This window comes from Prionailurus viverrinus, chromosome D3 (genome assembly GCF_022837055.1).
Source record: "Prionailurus viverrinus isolate Anna chromosome D3, UM_Priviv_1.0, whole genome shotgun sequence".
NCBI lineage: Eukaryota > Metazoa > Chordata > Mammalia > Carnivora > Felidae > Prionailurus > Prionailurus viverrinus.
The window spans coordinates 11,020,491-11,033,756 of NC_062572.1; positions in this window are offsets into that span (position 1 = coordinate 11,020,491).

Here is a 13,266-nt window from a genome sequence, read left to right on the forward strand (position 1 = left end):
CTGAGTTTGGAACCAAAGTCCTCGTTCCCTAAGCGGCCCTAACTGGTACTTGGTGTCCCAGCCAGCAGAAGAAACTCAGTGTCACCATCTAGGTCAGCTGTGCAAGCGGATCACTATCTCCTGGTCTCCCAGGGCTGCGGGGGTGGGGAGGGGGGGTGGGGAGGAGGAAGGGTACGTGTTGAGAGACCCCAGGAAAGAGCCAAGGGAGGGAAAGACTCATGGGGGACAGAGAGGGGAGACAAATGGGGCCTGGGACACAGCCCGTGGTTTGCCCTTGCCCTGGTGGACAGTGTTCAGGGTTAAGGCCTATTTCCCAGTCTGGGAAAGGCCATTTTTAAAAAATCTTTATTTATTTATTATTATTATTATTTTTTAATGTTTATTGATTTTTGAGCCAGAGAGAGACAGAGCATGAGTGGGGGAGGGTCAGAGAGAGAGGGAGACACAGAATCTGAAGCAGGCTCCAGGCTCTGAGCTGTCAGCACAGAGCCCGACGCGGGGCTTGAACTCACGGACCGCGAGATCATGACCTGAGCCGAAGTCGGACGCTCAACCGACTGAGCCACCCAGGCGCCCCCCCCCAAAAAACCTTTACTTATTTTTTAAGAAAGAGAGAGAGAGAGCAAGAGTGCACACATTTGCACAAGTGGGGGAGGGGCAGAGAGAGAGAGAGAAGGAGACACAGAATCCAGAGCAGGCTCCAGGCTGTGAGCTGTCGGTGCAGAGCCCAACACGGGGCTCGAACTCACAAACCGTGAGCTCATGACCGGAGCTGAAGTTAGATGCTCAACCAAGCCACCCAGGCGCCCCTGGGAAAGGCCATTTGGATATCATGAGTCATCGTAGGAGTAGCCTCAGGAATCACCCAATCCAAGTTCAAGTTCTAACTCTGCCATTTACTGGCTACTTGACCTCGGACAAATCATTTCATCTTTTTGAGGCTGAGTTTCCCCATCTGGAAAATGGGTTGGTAACAGCACCTAACGGCACTCACGGGACTGTCGTGAGATTATATATGTAAAACCCATAACCCGCTGCGCGGTACTCATAAGAGCTGAACACACAGAGGTTGCTGTTATTATCATCATTATCACCGTCATTATTATTGCTGAGGGTGGAAGAGCCTGACCCAGCGTCTGACACCCAGCGGGTGAAAACGTCAATGTTGAATGAAGGATTTCACGCTTGCGTCGGGTGCCTATAGCCGCCCTCCTCAAACAAGCACGTTTTATTATATGTCGGAGTTTCTACGGGTCAAGAATTCGGGAAGGGCCCCCTCGGGTGGTACAGGAACAGGGCTCTTCTGTGCTTGCTCGGGTGCGGTGGCTGGGCAGGGGCGGCTGGGGGCCACCCGGACATTCCTCTTTCTTCGTGGAGTCTCAGGGCATCTCCGTGTAGATTTCTCTGCAGGAGCCGGTCTCCGGGCTTCCCTAGATAGAGCACGGCAGCCTCGGGCAGCCGGACTCCACGGATGGCACAGCCAGGGGCTGGGGCAGCTCAGGGTATGCACGTCAAGGCTCCGGGGCTCGGGGCAGCGGCCACATTGCCTTTTATGGCTGGTTGTGGAAGTGATGCTGTGTCACGGATCCCCCCAGATTCAAGAAGAAACAGATTGTACCTCTCGGTGGGAGATACGTCAGGCTCCTCTCATAGGAAGACGGTGGGACACGTGAGCTCTCAATGTGGACTCTGCTGGGAAAGCACAATCCGCCACCGTGTCTGACTCCACGGAGGGAGGAGTCAAATGGTGCATATTTAGGTGGCGGCCGAGCAGCGGGAGGGGAATTGTATTTTGGGGATAGGAGGAGAAAAGACCCTCAGATCCCATTGCGTGGACAGCTGCCTGCAGCAACACGGGCAGGCTGGCCCAGGGCTCAGCGTAAACCGGATAAATAACCACAGTTTATCGAAGACTTAATTTGCACTGAGTGTTCACGTGCTTGTCACGTTCCCCCTTGCACAGAACAGGGAAACTGAGGTTCAGGAAACGAAGTGACCCGGGCCCAAGGCACTCCCTGGGAAGCGTCAGAGTTGGGATTTGCGCCTAGGTCTGGGGGACCTCGAATGAGTCCCCTTCACCACCCTGGGCCTGGCGTCCCCCATCACGCCAAAGGTCAGGCCAGCTCTGCCCAGCACTCCGCACCCCTGTTCAGGGGGCCCGGGGCATACGGCGGGAGCTCCGGAAACAGCGCAAGTACCTGGGGACCGCGCGCAGAAGCGGTGAGGCTGAAAGCGGAACATCGGAGGGGAACAAGAGAATCAGAAATTTCAGTCTCGGGCCCAGAGACCTGGAAGGTCCCGTCGGGGCGCCTGAGTCTCACCTGCAACCGATCCACGTGGCTTCCTGATCCTAGCAGCCCTGAGCAAACGGTCACATCACACCTACTTAACTTCCCCCACGGATGTGGCGCTCACTACCTCTCACAGCAGCCCAATTACCAGAGGAAGTGTTTTCACTGGCTTTGTGTGTGTGTGTGTGTTTGGGGGGGGGGGGGTCTCCATTGGAATAGTCTTTCTAGAAAGTGGCTTGGCAATGGATACACATCAATTCCAAGGGCCTCAAAAACACGTGTGCCTTTTGTGCCGCCAGAGATGCTCCAGAGGTATCTGTGGTGAAAAAGAGAAGATATGGGCAATGCACTGAGCGCAAGAGTGTTCTCAGCAGCAATCTTTACAGTTGTGCAACAATTAGAAACCCCTAACGGTCCCACAACAGCCGTCTGGGTTGACCACTTATGGGATCTCCTGGGAAATATTGCCACAAAGCCATTTAACGTTCTGTTTTTCTTTCTTCTCTTCCCTTTCCCCCTCCCCCTTCTCCTCCTTCTTCAGAGAGATAAAATCTGCCTTTCGACCCACTAACAACTGCCTCGGGGAAGCAATTTAGATCATATGTGGTGTGCTGAGCTTGGAACTCTGAACTGAGAGAGGGGCTGAGGCCGGAGAGCAGCGCACGCTGGCTCTGTGATGTTCTACCTGGTGCCTCCCCACCCTCGTGTTCTAGAACGCGGTCCTGTTCCTGGAGAACATCTGGTCAACCTCCACCAAGCTACTCCATATGCACTTGGCTTCCTCTTCCAATGGAGGCTTGCCGTTTATTTGCTTGCTGGCCTTGTTTTTTTAAATGTTTTATTGTGGACTATATTTTATGTGCAAAATGGGGCGAAAATAGTTACTTATTTGCAGTTAAAATAATAAAATCAACACCCAAATACTCTCCATTCAGATTAAAAAACAGAACCTTATCAGTACATTCAGAGTCCCTGAAATCACCATCAACTTGATGATTGTTTAAATCATTCTCCCATCATAGGGGCGCCTGGGTGGCTCAGTGGGTTAAGCATCTGACTCTGGATTTGGGCTCAGGTCATGATTTCATGGTTCATGAGATCAAGCCCCGGATGGGGATCTACGCCCACAGCATGGAACCTGCTTGGGAGTTGCTCTCTCCCTCTCTTTCTGCCCCTCCCCACTCTCTCTCTCTCTCTCTCTCTCTCCCCTCAAAAATAAACTTAAAAAAATCATTCTCCCATCGTGTGTATAAAACTTTGTTTCATATATATATGAAACATAAAATGTGTGTATATATTATTTCTAATGTATTTGCTTTGATGCTCATAATATAAGAGATATTGTATACCTCTTGTAATATAAGAGATATTGTATACCTCTTGTAATATAAGAGATATTGTATACCTCTTGTAATATAAGAGATATTGTATGCCTCTTGTAATATAAGAGATATTGTATACCTCTTGTAATATAAGAGATATTGTATACCTCTTGTAATATAAGAGATATTGTATACCTCTTGTAATATAAGAGATATTGTATACCTCTTGTAATATAAGAGATATTGTATACCTCTTGTAATATAAGAGATATTGTATACCTCTTGTAATATAAGAGATATTGTATACCTCTTGTAATATAAGAGATATTGTATACCTCTTGTAATATAAGAGATATTGTATATCTCTTGTAATATAAGAGATAATATATATTGTGGTAGATTATAATGTATATTATATCTACATCAAATATACATGCATACATTTATCATTACATACGTTTGCCTAAGCAGCGACTTATTTTCTTCTGCCTGTCTTTGAACTCTACGGAAATGGAGCAGTATTTTACATATTCCTCTGCAACTTTTTTCGTTTGCCTTCCCGTTCGCGGGCTTTGTGCGTGTTGTCCTGTGTGGCCACAGCTGCTGTGTGCCCAGTGCTATGTCATAGTCGTTGCATGACTGTACCAGGGTTTGGGGACCATTTTTCCGTTGATGGATGTACGTGGGTTGTCCCCGGGGTTATTGCTAATCAATGTCATCTTTTTTACACGTCTCCTGGTGCGTTTGCAAAAAACTTTTCCTAGGGCATTGTGTCAGCTGGGGTTCAACCAGGAACAACCAGGAGGAGATCGGGGTTCAGAGATGCACTGCAAAGAGGGATTTACAAGACTATGGGAGCTAGTTGGGTGAGTCCGAAATCCAGAGGGCAGCTGGAAAGTCCTAGGCATGAGCCATCACAAGTGGAATTTCTTGGGGGATGGTTGGGTCTGCTCTTAAGGCTTTTCGACAGATTGGATCAGACCCACCCAGATGATCCAGGATAGCCTCCTTTGCTTGAAGGCAACTGATTATGGACTTTAATCACATCTACAAAATTCCTTCACAGCAACAGCTAGCTCAATGCTTGATGAACAGCCAACTGGGGACTGTGGTCCAGCCAAGCGGACCTATAACCTTGACCTTCACATCATAAACCAAGAAGTGAGATTGCTTGGGCCAGAGCAAGGATCCAGGTGTGAAGGAGGCGTAAGTGCGTGTTTTTACACACAATAGCATTCCCGTTTGTTTCTTTTGTTATCGGAAGGGCGGGAAGGATAGTGACTAAAGCCTGAAAGCCAATACAATAAATCGTGAAATTCATTCTGCCCTCCTCCCCCTTTCTGTGGGCCCACCACCCCTCTACCCTGCCCCTGCCCTGCCCCAGACAACCAGGTGAGAGCAGGTGTGTGTAAATATATGCCATGCAGGGATCCCAACTTTGACTTCATTAAATTTTTATAAAAGACTCCTGAGATTGATGTTATCTTGTAACTTGCATTTTAAAAAATTGATAACATTTTATGGGTGTCCCTCATGCCAGGACATTTAAGTCTAAAATCATTAAATCATTCTTTTTCTTAAAAAAAATTTTTTTTTTAATGTTTATTTATTTTGGAGAGAGAGAGAGACAGAGACAGAGAGCAAGTGGGGGAGGGGCAGACAGAGAGGGAGACACAGAATCTGAAGCAGGCTCCAGGTTCCAAGCTGTCCGCACCGAGCCCAACACGGGGCTCGAACCCACGAACCATGAGATCGTGACCTGGGCCGAAGTTTGACACTTAACCGACTGAGTCGCCCAGGCACCCCTTTCTTTCTTTTTTTTTTTTTTTAACTGGACTTCACGTCCAGTGCAGAGGCCAATGTGGGGCTTGAACTCATGACTCTGAGATCCAGACCTGAGCTGAGATCAAGAGTTGGATGCTTAATCAGCTGAGCCACCCACATGCCCCAAAGTTATTCTTTTTTTTTTTTTTTTTTTTAAATTTTTTTTTTCAACGTTTATTTATTTTTGGGACAGAGAGAGACAGAGCATGAACCGGGGAGGGGCAGAGAGAGAGGGAGACACAGAATCGGAAACAGGCTCCAGGCTCTGAGCCATCAGCCCAGAGCCCGACGCGGGGCTCGAACTCACGGACCGCGAGATCGTGACCTGGCTGAAGTCGGACGCTTAACCGACTGCGCCACCCAGGCGCCCCCCAAAGTTATTCTTTATAATAGTTGCTTAATATTCTGGTGGACAGAGGAAAGCACTGTAACTTTGCAAACACCCCTCTGTTGCTGGGTACTTGCTAAACTTCAGGGTTTTGCCCCCTATAAACAATGCTCCATAAACATCCTTGCAGACATTTCCTTGGGTGCACGTGCTTTTATTTCTGTAGGACAGATTCCCAAAAGCAGAGGGCAGGTCAACAGGCATGTGTGTTTTAAATGCCAAGAGAGGGGCGCCTGGGTGGCTCAGTCGGTTAAGCATCCGACTTCGGCTCAACTCGTGATCTCACGGTCCGTGGGTTCGAGCCCCATGTCGGGCTCTGTGCTCGGAGCCTGGAGCCTGCTTCGGATTCTGTGTCTCCCTCTCTCTCTGCCCCTCCCCCGCTCGTGCTCTGTCTTTCTCTCACTCTCTCAAAAATAAGTCAAACATTACAAAAATGATAAAATAATAATAAACGTTGAGAGACTCCAGCAGATACTTCCCTAGGAAACCGCAGCAGTCCAGGCTCCCACCGGCAATGGCAGAGCAGGGAATAAAATCATTCCCTGCATGCTCACCAGACTGATTTTTAACAATTTTGCTAACTCTTGCCAATGGATAAAAAAAAAAAAAAAAAAAAAAAAAAAAAAAAATGCTTTCTCATCGCTGCTTTAATTTGTATTTTTTTTTCCCCTGTTGGCAAAACTGGTGAATTTTCACAACCCTGGTGGCTACTTGCATTTTTTTTTTCATGTTCTGCTAGCTCACATCCTTTGAGTATTTTTCTTTTCTTTTTCTTTTTTTTATTTTTTCTTTTTTATTATTTTTTTAATTTTTCAATATATGAAATTTATTGTCAGATTGCTTTCCATACAACACCCAGTGCCCATCCCAAAAGGTGCCCTCCTCAATGTCCATCACCCACTTTCCCCTCTCCCACCCCCCATCAATCCTCAGTTTATTCTCAGTTTTTTTTTTTTTTTTTTTTTTCAACGTTTTCTTATTTAGTTTTGGGACAGAGAGAGGCAGAGCATGAACGGGGGAGGGGCAGAGAGAGAGGGAGACACAGAGTCAGAAACAGGCTCCAGGCTCCGAGCCATCAGCCCAGAGCCCGACGCGGGGCTCGAACTCACGGACTGCAAGATCGTGACCTGGCCGAAGTCGGACGCTTAACCAACTGCGCCACCCAGGCGCCCCTGTTCTCAGTTTTTAAGAGTCTCTTATGTTTGGCTCTCTCCCACTCTAACCTCTTTTTTTTTTTCCTTCCCCTCCCCCATGGGTTTCTGTTAAGTTTCTCAGGATCCACATAAGAGTGAAACCATATGGTGTCTGTCTTTCTCTGTATGGCTTATTTCACTTAGCATCACACTCTCCAGTTCCATCCACGTTGCTACAAAAGGCCATATTTCATTTTTTCTCATTGCCACGTAATATTCCATTGTGTATATAAACCACAACTTTATCCATTCATCAGTTGATGGACATTTAGGCTCTTTCCATAATTTGGCTATTGTTGAGAGTGCTGCTATAAACATTGGGGTACAAGTGCCCCTATGCATCAGCACTCCTGTATCCCTTGGGTAAATTCCTAGCAGTGCTATTGCTGGGTCATGGGGTAGATCTATTTTTAATTTTTTGAGGAACCTCCACACTGTTTTCCAGAGCGGCTGCACCAATTTGCATTCCCACCAACAGTGCAAGAGGGTTCCCGTTTCTCCACATCCTCGCCAGCATCTATAGTCTCCTGATTTGTTCATTTTGGCCACTCTGACTGGCGTGAGGTGACATCTGAGTGTGGTGTTGATTTGTATTTCCCTGATGAGGAGCGACGTTGAGCACCTTTGAGTATTTTTCTATGGGGGTCTTGTCTTGCCATTGTTACCTCTACAAAATGACATTGTTAAACCAGTTTTGGGAAGACTCTACATTGGAAGGCTGCCCACGTTGAGGTCCCCTGTTATGTCCTGGATAAGAATTAGGTCTTGGCTCAGCCAGACTCAGGTACGCTACTCACTTGAAACTGTCCCTGGGGGAAGTCACCTCTCCTCTCGGACTCTGGTTTTTTTCTACTTTTAAAACGGGCTGAAGGGCTCTTGGATCTCTTAGGCTTGTTGAAAAGATTGAAGGGGAAAACGCACATCAGATGCTTGGGATTTGTCAGCGCTCAGCAGGTGGATGGCAGATGTTATCAGGGGTCGAGTCTCTGGGAACACAGAATTGCTCCACTGTCACATGCAGCACATCCAGAGTGACTGGTCATAGCAGAGCCGCAGCAGTGGCCATGGGGGGGGGGGGGTCATATGACCCATGGGGAGGATCAGAGGCCCTGCGCTGGGGCAATGCTCTCACAGCAGGGGGCCTGCCAGGCACTGCCTGGGCCATCCCTGAGCCCGAGCAGTGCCCTCTCTGCCCGGGAGCCTGTTTTCTTGGCAGAGATGGCCGCTTTGGATGGTGGAGACCTCAAAACCTGGCTGTGGTGCAGGTAGCACCTGCTAGGTGTGGGGGACAGGCCAGGATCCTGACTCATGAGGTCTTGCCCCTTTGCGTGGGGCCCGGAGCAAGCTGGGGGGGGGGCACCACAGGAGGCCATTAGGAGGCAGAGGGAGAGGGTCCCATTACTTCAAGGCTTCTGTAGTGCCCAGCACTACACAAACCTCTGGACAGGCCTCCACGGTGTAAATGATCATTATTCCCTTTTTACTGGGGCTCAGAGAGGTGAGTTCACTTTCTCAAGATCACACAGCCGGCACATGACGGAACTGGGATTTGAACCAAGTCTGTCTGAATCCCCAACCCCATGGTGCTATTCACCCCACGCTGTCTGGCTAGTGAGAATGCCACTGCCCTTGCTTCCACGTGGTCAGTCCACAGTGGGCACCGGGACCAAATTTCTCGGTGGACCAGAATTCTCGGTGGAGCCGCTTTAGATAAGTACTTGGAAGGCACCGGGGCTGACGAGTAACAGTTACTGAGTCCCCCTGAGTTTCAGGTGCCGCGCAAGGCTCTGACTGAATCCTGGTAGGTCTCCTGATGGAAGAGGTCCCTCTCTTGCCCCCTTTTTAGAGATGACTAAACTGAGGCACAGCATGGTGACGTCACTTTAACCAAAGACACCCCCACCCCCCAGCGAATGAGGATTGGAGTGGGGGACACGGAGCCCAGTCTGTCTCTAGCCAGTGCCCCTGGCACCTTTAGGAGGGACGCAGGAAATGCTCTCAAACGGGGAAGCGGTTGGGAATCGGTGGCGTGCGCCCTCTGCTGGCGGACACCACGGGGCAGCGCCCACAGCGCCGCGGAGCTGAATTCAAATCCCTGTTCTCACATTTCCTGGTTGGGTGACCTGGGCAAGTCACTTCACCTGCTACCGCCTCAGTTTCCCCACCTGCACAATAGGAATAGGAGTAGTGGGGACTTCTCGGGTCGCTGCGAGGCTTCTGTAACAGAAGGCGTTCACAGGTTATGACTGACCCATGATAGTGCTGATGGATGTCAGTGGCAAGGGAGGGACTCCTTTCTTCCCAGGATGGGAAGGGAGCTGGAGTGCCCCCTCGCGCCCAGCTCACCAAGGGCGTGAAGAGCGGGAGGAGGGCACCTCGAAGCTTTAGAGATCCTTTGGGGAAATCAAGGACCATCCCGTTATCTCATGCAACCTTCTCCCCGCCTTCACTGGCCTCCTTTCTGCTCTTCCAAGGCCACACAGTCAGGACGTGTCAGAGCAGTGCGCCCCCCACCTCATGACGGTGACCACTTAGCAAAGCAACCTCTTGGCCAATCTCCCCCAAGCCCTACCTTTCTCACTGCCTTCACTCCCCGGCTCTGAAACCAGCCATGGCTCCCCATAGTTCCCAAAGTTCACCGTCCACCGTCTGCCTTCAACCTACCCTTCCAAACTGTCTCTCTGTCCTCGTTGGGCGGGCAGAAAGCTAAAGATGGGGCTGGTCATTGGATCTCGCCAAGCTGGTTTATTCACTGCCCCAGAATCAGCCTTGTGGGGTCACCTCTGGGCCTCTGCCCAGGCTGGACCCCCACCAGGAATGTCCTTTCCCCCCTCTTTGGCTCTAACCCTAACTCTATCCAAAGTGAGAAATGGCAGTAACCAGCTGCAGGAAACCAGAATTTGATCGCTCTAACCAGCTCTACTCAAAGATGCTGATAATGACACGGATGTATGGATCGCATAGGGCTGTAGATAGACATATAGATACAGACATACAGACACAGAGTAACATGGATAGACAAATGGATATATTTACAGACTTATAAATGGGCATGCCCATAGACATGTAGGCATGCACATTTTTTTTTTCAACGTTTATTTATTTTTGGGACAGAGAGAGACGGAGCATGAACGGGGGAGGGGCAGAGAGAGAGGGAGACACAGAATCGGAAACAGGCTCCAGGCTCCGAGCCATCAGCCCAGAGCCTGACGCGGGGCTCGAACTCACGGACCGCGAGATCGTGACCTGGCTGAAGTCGGACGCTTAACCGACTGCGCCACCCAGGCGCCCCATAGGCATGCACATTTAGACAGACCTACAGGGTTTGGTTTTTTTTTTTTAATATTAAAGGAGGAGTGGCCATACAGCAAATAATAGCACAGAACGTCGGGAGGGCCAGTTATGATGATGTCATAGGCAAGTTTATTTATACACAATAACCCGCCCCGAGGTTTTTCTCCAAGGGCCAGCTCTGAAAAATTTGTCCCAAGCAAATTTAGAATCAAATAAGAAAATAATTTAAGTCTCAATTGCCACTCTTGGGGACACGGCTGTTCTGGACCACCAGTGGGGCTGAGGACCCTTGTGTGTCCCTTGCCTGGGAGAATCTGGTTTCCTTTCCCTCCAGGAAAGGCCTTGGAAGGTGTGTTTGCTTTTCCTTTCGTTTCCTTTCCTTTCCTTCTTTCTTTTTCTTTCTTTCTTTCTTTCTTTCTTTCTTTCTTTCTTTCTTTCTTTCTCTTTCTTTCTTTCTTTCCTACCAGCTTTATTGAAGTATATTTGACAAATAAAAATGGTCTGTATTTAAGATGTACAACATGATGCTTTGATATGTGTACACATTGTGGAATGATCACCACATCAAGCTAATTTACCTGCCTGTCACCTCACATACTTACCATTGTGTGTGTGTGTGTGTGATGTCTCCGTGCCCCGCACCTGCCCTGTGCATGATGAAGGCGTGTGGGTGGAGGCTGGGGGAGGAATGGCCTCACGCAGACATGCTTTCGCATGCTCAGAAGACATCTGACAGACGCATTTACCACAGCTCTGGATTCTCACAAGGAGCTCCCCTCCACCCCGTCCTGCTACCCCAACAATCGTCCCTCTCCCTGCGGCCGCTCCATTCTCCAGGCGTTTTGGCCAGGGAAAACTCGAGTCGTCCTGGATTCCTTCTCAGCCCACGCCGGCCCTTCCCTCGGCAAATCCTTTCCTGAGAATGACAAAACCCACACCCTGAGAGTGACAAAAACCGCACGTCGCCGATATGGCCATCGCCCCCGGTCAGAGTGCTGGGTCGGCTGCAGGACCTTCCTCACTGTGTCCCTGTTTCTACCCTCATCACCCTCTGCTGTCGGAGGGACTCTGCCAAAATACGAAATCAGATCACGTTTTCCTCTGCTCCAAACCTCCCCCGGAAGAGAACAGTTTTGCAAATCGTTTCTCTGATAAGGGACTTGGACGTGGCATGTGTAAAAAACGAAGACTCCACCCGAAAAGGGCAAATGACCCGCCAAAAACTAGGCAAAGGGTCTGATCGACATCTCTCCGAATAGACACACAAGGGGCCAATGGGCATGGGAGATGTGCCCCATGTCAGTTGCAGAAATGCGAATCAACGCTCAGATACGTCTTCACAGCCCCGAGGGTGGCCGTGACTTAAAAGGAGAGACCACAGGTGCCGGTGAGGATGTGGAGACGATGCCCCCCCCCCCCCCCCCCCCCCCCCCGTCAGTGGTGAGAATGCAAAATGGCACAGGTGCTTTGGAAAACGGGTTGGCAGATCTTCTAAATCCAGAATCGCCATGTGAGTCCGCGCGTGGGTCCACTCGGGCGCCACATCAAAATACCACAGATCGCGTGGCTTAGACCACACACATTTTACTTCCCACAGTTCTGAAGGCTGGGAAGTCCAAGATCAAGGTGCCGGTGTTCTTCGTTTTGGCCCCATGAGTTTTATTTAATTCAGTGTTGCTGAACACATCGCTGTCATTATCAAGGATGCTCAAACTGTCCCGGTTTTCACCAGTGGGAGTCTCTCTGCCAGCCGGGGTCCTGCCCCGTGGACACGGTTCCCTCCTTCTTTGTGTACTTTCGTGGTTTCGGGCACAAGATGTTCTAGGCTCGTCTTGTACTTTCCCTGGCCCAGCCCTGGAGTTAGCCTTTTCTTCACGGAGCCCTGACTCTCTTTGGTGCCCCCAGGGTGGCATTGCCCCTGGGACATCTTAATTGGACAGAGCAAGGACATATGTATGTGGATTTCTAGGTATAGTGACAAACCAGGAGTTCATGCTAATGCCTCCAATCCAGCCCAATGCCACGATAATCTTCTGAGGCCTCTTTCTAGCTTTCCATATTCGTATTTCTCTCCTCCCGCAGTGACAAACTCGGATCCCGAACCGGCATTATATTTATTCATTTGCTCAGTCCTACAATACCCGGAGAAAAGTTTCAGAATACCTCTTTGGAAAACCGAATTTGTGACACAGAGTTTGAGACTCATTCAGTGCAGTTATGTGATTTATCTGAAATAAGTCAGGTGTGGGGGCACCTGGGTGGCTCAGTCGGTTAAGTGTCCAACTTCAGCTCAGGTCACGATCTCACCGTTCATGGGTTCGAGCCCCGCGTCGGGCTCTGTGCTGACAGCTCGGGGCCTGGAGCCTGCTTCGGATTCTGTGTCTCCCTCTCTCTCTGCCCCTCCCCTGCTCATGCTCTTTCTCTGTCTCTCAAAAATAAATAAACATTGAAAAAAATTTAAAAAAATAAGTCAGGTTTGTTTGTTTCTGCTTGTATTCATTTTTATGGATTTTCCCCATATTGCTGATGTGGATTTCTAAAAAAATATTTTTTGATTTTTGAGAAGACAGAGCATGCTTGGGAAGGGGCAGAGAGAGAGGGAGACACAGAATCCGAAGCAGGCTCCAGGCTCCGAGCCGTCAGCACGGAGCCCGACACGGGGCTCGAACTCACGAACTGTGAGATCGTGACCCAGCCGAAGTTGGCACTCAACCAACTGAGCCACCCAGGCGCCCCAGACTTGGATTTTTTTAAAGTACACAAAATATCAACACATTTCCCAAAGTCAAAACTATGCAAAAAGAGAACACTGTATTTTCGTTTTATTGGAATTAAAAAAAAGAAAACTACAAAAAGTTGTCTTCACGGACATGTCATTCTCTCTCCTAACCCTTCCACCCGTTTCTCACCTACCTCCTTGGGAAACTAATTTCATTAGTTTTCGGTTTATCCCT